Raw genomic sequence first — 7570 nt, 5'->3', positions numbered from 1 at the left:
AGTAGGTGGATGAGGGAAAAGGGAGGCAAGAGGAGGAGGAGACGCCGGTCCGAGTATCAGGTGAACTGAACTTCAGGTAAGAAGTTATGACCTGCAGTCTATCTGTGTCAGATATGAACCAAGTTTAGGTGGAGTTTATTTTCGTTATGCTGACTTTTTACAGTCAGTTACAAAAACTCTGCGTACTAGCTAGCATGACTGGGTGGGTGCTTTGATGTTGCTGATAGTGAACTTTATTTATTTATAAGGTTAGTTTGTAGAGTTTCCAACCGTCCCTTGAAAAATGAAATCGTCTTGTATTCAGAGAAAATATTACGTGTTGCGTATTGAGGTGAAAAGGAACAGTTTGTCCCAAACTTTAGCTAGAATGAAAAAGAAACAAAGCTGGAGTCTCTGCTGTCTTTGCTGCACAGCTGCCTCTTCTCCTCTCATTCTCTCTCTCTCTCTCCTGTTTCTACTTCAATCATGAAACTGATCAATGATCAGCTGATCGGCTTTTCTCTCTTGTTTGTTTATCTCCCACTTTGCGCCAGAAAGAGGAAACCAGCGGATGTCGCGCTAAACAACAGCAGCACGTTTAAGCTTGATTAGCTGTTGTTAGACTGTATTTGATATTACTTTCTAGTATCAGCTGATGTTTGCTGGAGCCACAGCTGTAAAGCTGCTGGTCATGATGTGGGTTTGGATATGTGGTGAGAGGGAAACATGAAGATGAAACCAGGAGATGTCCTTACTGAATCATCAGAGCTGTGATGGAGAAACAGGTTTACCTTTTAGGTGACATGGATGAATTGAAGTTATGAACTGTTTCTGAGAGACAAATAACACCAGGATCCTTTTCTAAGTAGCTGACAGCTGGTAACTGTGCAGGGGCGCGTCTAGCAAAGTGTTGCCAGGGGGCCAGGTAGGGCATTAACAGGGAGAGGGGGGCACAAAGAAATACTTTTCTTTCTTGTTCTCATTTAAAATGCTTTTAAAAAAATAATTATCTGAATCTTACAACCAAAGTTTTTATCTGATGTAAAATGTATAGAGCTCATACATGTACCACCAAGACTGTACATCACTGTCACAACAGTTACTTTGAATGAAACAACAGCCTTTGAATGAAAACAAACGCTAGCGTTTGTTTTCATTCAAAGGCTTTATGGCTTTTCCTGTAATACCGGTCTCTAGTCAAAATGCCCGCGCCGATTTTTTGTCCCAGTCCAGTGTCAACCACGCTCACACTGCTAGCAAAAGTCACTCACCTGCAAGCAAAGAAAACTTTATTTTGGGTCCCACACACTGCACTATAGCCTATCAGCACAATCCATCATACCAACTGCCAAACATGGGGGAGGAGGGGTGATGAGTTGGGCTTGTTTCACTTTTATCTTTTAGCATTGGCTGTGGCTCAGGAGGTAGAGCAGGTCATCTTCTAATCAGAAATTTGGTGGTTTGATCATTTAGAGGTAGAAACAAAAGTGAATGTGGCATGTTGTATAAAGCGCTTTGAGTGGTTGAATACAAAAAGTGCTACTTGAGAACCAATTCTTTAAATATTACTTTATGCATCTGATAAAAATAATCAGACTTTTAGACTCATTGTTTTATTAAACTCCACCCAGGATAGAAACAATTATCTGAGCATACATGAGCACATGGTAGGATGATGACCTTGACTCCCCGTCCCTCTTCCTCAGTCCTCTTCCCTCCACATTGTTTACGTCCTATCAGCACCTTGCAAAACTCTGTAGTAATCTCTGCTTCCTTCATTTTCTATTGAGCTTGAAGGCTGCTGTGGCATGACTGATGAATGCTGACTGGAAGCAAACAATAGAGATGCATGATGCAAATGACACGACTCCCGTGTAGTGCAGTGATGTCTTTACCTCATGGCACTTTCCATCCTGTCATTTATCCTTCCTGTGTGCAGTAGCTTATTCACAGGGTTTTAAAATGATGATCAGGAAAATAGCCATCATTTGTATGATTATATAGTCGACCTTGTAGAAAATAGTAAATCCACCACAGGGCTTCACAGGCAGCTGTCTCATAGACATAGTCACCATTACTGTGATGCTGTCCCAATATGACAGTCAGTCACAATAGTGCTAGATCTATTATCTCTGTATGTTTATATACTGCAAATATCCACCTAACCATGTTGGAGGTGCTTGTGTGCCTTAGTGATTCAAATCAGTTCAATCTTATTTATTTATGGAGTTAAGTAGAATCTCAAAGGCCATTTATTTCTGGGAGAGGCCATATGAGGAGCAAAAGAAGGGTTAGGGAAAGGAGGTTACTGAGGCCACACTGGTGGCTGGTCCTTAGTTCATGGGGCCTTGGTGGGAGCAAACTGAGAGGCAACAGAGTCCCGTCCTGTTGTGGGCCCACCACGTGCAGCAGGTGTCCTAGGGGTTCAATTCTCTGTGGGAGCGAAGCCAAGTGGACAGTGCTGTGCTTGGAGACCTTGGGATCATTGTGACAGATGGATTTGTGCACTTGTGAGCGGTGATGCACTGCACAAATGCTGGTCTATTATGGTAAAGATAACACAGAATGTAAAAGGGGTGGTCTCTCTGTGACAGACAGGGTGACGGTGTGGTCCTCCAGATCAATCCTTCAATATTCTAAGCTACTTCATTTGAGTTTTAAGTTTTAAGACCATGTTACCTTTTTCTTCAACGCCTATGTTCTTTTGTTTTTTGAAGTGAATAAACCTAGACTGGATTCCACTGCACACAACCACAACCTGAGGCAAACTCCAAGTGGAAAACCACATCAGGCAAGTGCAAAAGCCAGAATATTAAGGATGGTGGTGCACACTATTAAACACTCCCTATATAAAAGCTTTTATATCATTTTGTACTCAGTAGAGTGTCTCTTTCCATTTTATTTAGTCAGGTAGACTTCTGTGGATGGAAGGAAATGCTTATTACAAAGTTACAAAATTTTATAAACTGACTACAACAAAAACAGACAGCAAACAAATAAGTTTCTTCCTGTTAAAAGGGAGTTTTTCCTTCTCACTCTCACCAAAGTGCTGCTCATAGGGGGTCATAGGATTGTTGGGCTTTCTCTGTATGTATTATTGTAGAGTCTACTGTACAATATAAAGTGCCTTGAGGCGACTGTTGTTGTGATTTGGCACTGTATAAATAAAATTGAATTGAACTGAAGCTGTCACAGCAATAAAACCCCATATTGCTCTCCGATCCATCGGAGTGTGAATATGTATGAATGTTAGACAATAAGCACTAAATAGTTTAGAAAAAGTGATAAGGTGAATAATTAGTTGTATAAAGCGCTTTGATGCTCAGATAGAGAAGAAACGCCCTATAAAAGAACCAGTCCATTTCACTATGAAAAATGTGTCCCATTCTTTTTGGAATATTACATGTTATATTTACCAGACCTGCAGCATAACAAGAGTCCTGCTGTCCACGCAGTGCTCCAGCTGTAATGACAAAAACATAAGAGGCGTAATAGCAGAATCAGCCACTGGAACACTGCGGCTGATAAATGTTGTGAAACGAACTGTTGGGGATTTGACTCAGGTCTTCACATGGACGCTACAATTAATGAAGGGGAAAAATTTAAAGAAGACCTTGAGATGACTTCCACAGCAGGAGACATGCTGTAATGGAGCTAGATTAGACAATCAAACTAAAGGCTATGCAGTGACAGGGAGGGTGTGGATAAATGTGTGTGTGTTTATTGTTCTTCATGATAATAGCAGCTACAACATCCATCAAAATGTTGATATTTATCACGAGGGTTACAATTGTTGTTAAACTATGCACAAAAAAATTGAAGGTGTCTCTTAATGTGTGTTCATATACAGGCAATAAAGATAAGCAGTGATGAGATATTTATAATATCATGTGCATATTCATCAAAGCACTTGAATATATATTAGGAAGCAGTGTGTGTTAAGATGAAAGTTACTTACAGGTGAAATTTCCTCATAATTTTTGGTGATTCAAATTAATGAGCCATAATGTGATAAACCAAGTGCTCCCCAGTGCTCTGGGGTTGCAAACACTTATGAGTCTAAATTCAGAAAAGTACAATTTCCAAAACCCCAGAGCAGCAATTTTAATCATGATTAGCAGTCTAAAAGTTTATTTTTTGATCCTTAATTTCACTGACTATAACTACAGCTGTTGCTGGCGAATTTACCCAGCTGCAGCTCACTAACAATCCTGTGAGTTTGCAAAACAGAAAAATCTCTGTTGCTTTGTTAATATGTTCTCTGCAGCGTGTCTTATTTTTAGAATTAGTCGGTCATGGTAGGAGCAGAGACATCACTGTGTAGTGTTGAGGAAACGAATAGACTGGTAATTTAAATAGAAAGAAAATGTAGACTAATAAGGTAAATCCGATTTATTGATTCAGTGATTCATGTTAATGAGTAGCAGCCAGGTGACAATCAGCTGTTTATTAACACAAACACCCAAGAGCTTCCATCTGAGACTATACAGGCCTGGGTTAGGATGCTAAGTGTTCATGACATTGGAAAAATATTAAACAAATAGGGCTTGTTTGGAACGACTGCCAAGAGAAAGCCTTTGGGCACAGCATTGTATCTGAATGAACCACAACACTTACAGATCATTGCTCTTTGGACAGATGAGTCCAAAGTGGACTCCTTTCATCCCGCCTCTTGGTTGGAACTCAACATTCAACATGACAATGATCCTAAGCAGCATATTTCTTAAGTGTAGCTACTGTCCAGTTTATGTCCAGACCTTAACCTGACTAAATGATATATCAGGACCTACTGTAAGGTGTTGGACAATTTTGTTCCTCCACGGTGATGTGAGAGACATGAATCGCTACCTTATCGTGGTGGAGGGGTTTGTGTGTCCCAGGATTCCGGGGGCTATGTTGTCTGGGGGCTAGCCCCCTGTTAGGGTCTCCCATGGCAAATTGGTCCTGGGTGAGGGACCACACAAAGAGCGATTCAGAAGACCCCTATGAAAAGACCATCAAGGGAACGGTTCACCCTGCCCGGGATAGGGTTACCGGGGCCCTGCCTTGGAGCCAGGACCGGGGAGGGTTCCCGAGGGCGAGTCTCTGGTGGCCGGGCCTTAGTCCATGGGGCCCGGCCGGGCACAGCCCAAAAAAGGGACATGAGCCCATCTTCCCGCAGGCCCACCACTCGCAGAAGGCACCATAGGGGTTGGATGCAATGTGCCGACCCCTATGGTCATACGATTGATAGGGTCATACGGAAAACGATTGCTTCACGTTATACCAGCTACAGGACCTTCTCCAAGCGACTGTATCTTTAGGTGGACTTAGCTTTTTACAGTCACAGATGAGGACATAATTATTAGCGCCTGTATGAAATTTGATGTTTTTGTTAACATTTTCCCCAAGTGCTTTTATTTTTTAACAGAGAAAGGGATTTTCAATATATAATTTCTAAACACAGTTTAGAAGTTAGTTTTATTTAGAAAGCATAAATTATTGTTTTGCACAGAATCAAAAAAAAATTGCCTATGATGATTAGCCTCCTGAATAACTGACCTTTTTCTTGAGCCATATCACAAATCTTCGAATTTCCATTATAAAAGCTTCAGCAAGGGTTTGAATTGCCACTTGAAAAAGCATCACGCCAAAAAAAATGAAAAAATAAAAATCAGTTTAGACTTCTTTAAAAGAAGCATAAGATGGATAACGAACTATTTATATATAAAATGGTCACAGGGTTTTCAAGTGTTCCAGGGTTTAAGAACAAGAGTAAGTGGAAAGAACTCGTGGTTACTGTGGTTGACCTCCGGTTACGCCAATCGGAGGTCACTAAAATCAATATTGAATCGGTGTGCAACTTTGCCAAAACAATGTGGGACTCTGTAGTTTTCTCTGGTCCCCTCCCCAATCAGACCAGGAGTGACATGTTTGGCCGCATGTTCTCCTTAAATTGCTGGCTGTCTGAGTGGTGTCCCAGAAACGATGTGGGCTTCATAGATAATTGGCAAACCTTCTGGAGGAAACCTGGTCTTGTTAGGAGAGACGGCATCCATCCCACTTTGGATGGAGCAGCTCTCATTTCTAGAAATATGGACAAATTGATTAAACCCCCCAAAATATGACTATCCAGAGTTGGGACCAGGAAGCAGAGTTGCAGTCTTACACGCCTCTCTGCAGCTTCTCTCCTCCTGCTACCCCCCCAAAAACCCATCTCCATAGAGACTGTGTCAGCTTCCAAAAAGACAAAAAACAAACTAAAAACCAGCAACAAACAACTTAAACATAAACAGTCACAAAGAAAGAACAATACAGTATCCACATCTGAACCAAAGAGTAAAACAGTGAAATGAGGATTATTAAATATTAGGTCTCTCTCCTCCAAGTCTCTGTTAGTACATGACTTAATAATTGACCAACAAATTGATTTACTCTGCCTGACAGAAACCTGGTTGCAACAGGATGATTATGTTAGTTTAAATGAATCAACACCCCAGAGTCATTCTAACTACCAGAAATCTCGAAGCACAGGCCGAGGGGGAGGTGTGGCAGCAATTTTTCACACCAGCCTATTAATCAACCAAAGACCCAGGCAGACTTTTAATTCATTTGAAAGCCTGATGCTTAACATTGTCCACTCCAGCTGTGAAACTCAGAAACCAGTCTTACTTGTTATCATCTATCGTCCACCTGGGCCTTACACAGAGTTTCTGTCTGATTTCTCAGACTTAATATCTAATTTAGTTCTGAGCTCAGATAAAATAATCATTGTGGGTGATTTTAACATCCATGTAGATGCTAAAAATGACAGCCTCAACATGGCATTTAATCTGTTATTAGTCTTAATTGGCTTCTTTCAAAATGTAAAAGAACCCACCCACCACTTTAATCACACTCTAGATCTTGTTTTAACATATGGCATAGAAACTGAACATTTAACAGTGTTTCCTGAAAACCCTCTCCTGTCTGATCATTTCCTGATAACATTTACATTTACAATAATTGATTACACAGCAGTGGAGAGTAGACTTTATCACAGTAGATGTCTTTCTGAAAATGCTGTAACTAAGTTTAAGAATATAATCCACCCACTGTTATCATCTTCAATGCCCTGTACCAACACAGAGCAGAGCAGCTATCTGAACGCTACTCCAACAGAGGTCGATTATCTTGTTAATAATTTTACCTCCTCACTACGTACGACTCTGGATACTGTAGCTCCAGTGAAAACTAAGGTCTCTAATCAGAAGTACCTGACTCCGTGGTATAATTCTCAAACACGTAGCCTAAAGCAGATGACTCGTAAGCTGGAGAGGAAATGGCGTGTCACAAATTTAGAGGATCATCATTTAGCCTGGAGAAATATTTTGCTGCTTTATAAGAAAGCCCTCCGCAAAGCCAGAACATCTTACTATTCGTCACTGATTGAAGAAAATAAGAACAACCCCAGGTTTCTCTTCAGCTCTGTAGCTAGGCTGACAAACAGTCAGAGCTCTTTTGAGCCAACCATCCCTTTAACGTTAACTAGTAATGACTTCATGAATTTCTTCACAAATAAAATTTTTATCATTAGAGAAAAAATTACCAATAATCATCCCACAGATGTAAT

The sequence above is a fragment of the Neolamprologus brichardi genome, chromosome 17 (assembly GCF_056152115.1).
Source record: "Neolamprologus brichardi isolate AB-2024 chromosome 17, ASM5615211v1, whole genome shotgun sequence".
NCBI classification, from domain to species: Eukaryota; Metazoa; Chordata; class Actinopteri; order Cichliformes; family Cichlidae; genus Neolamprologus; species Neolamprologus brichardi.
Note: the sequence above shows the minus strand (reverse complement) of the source record.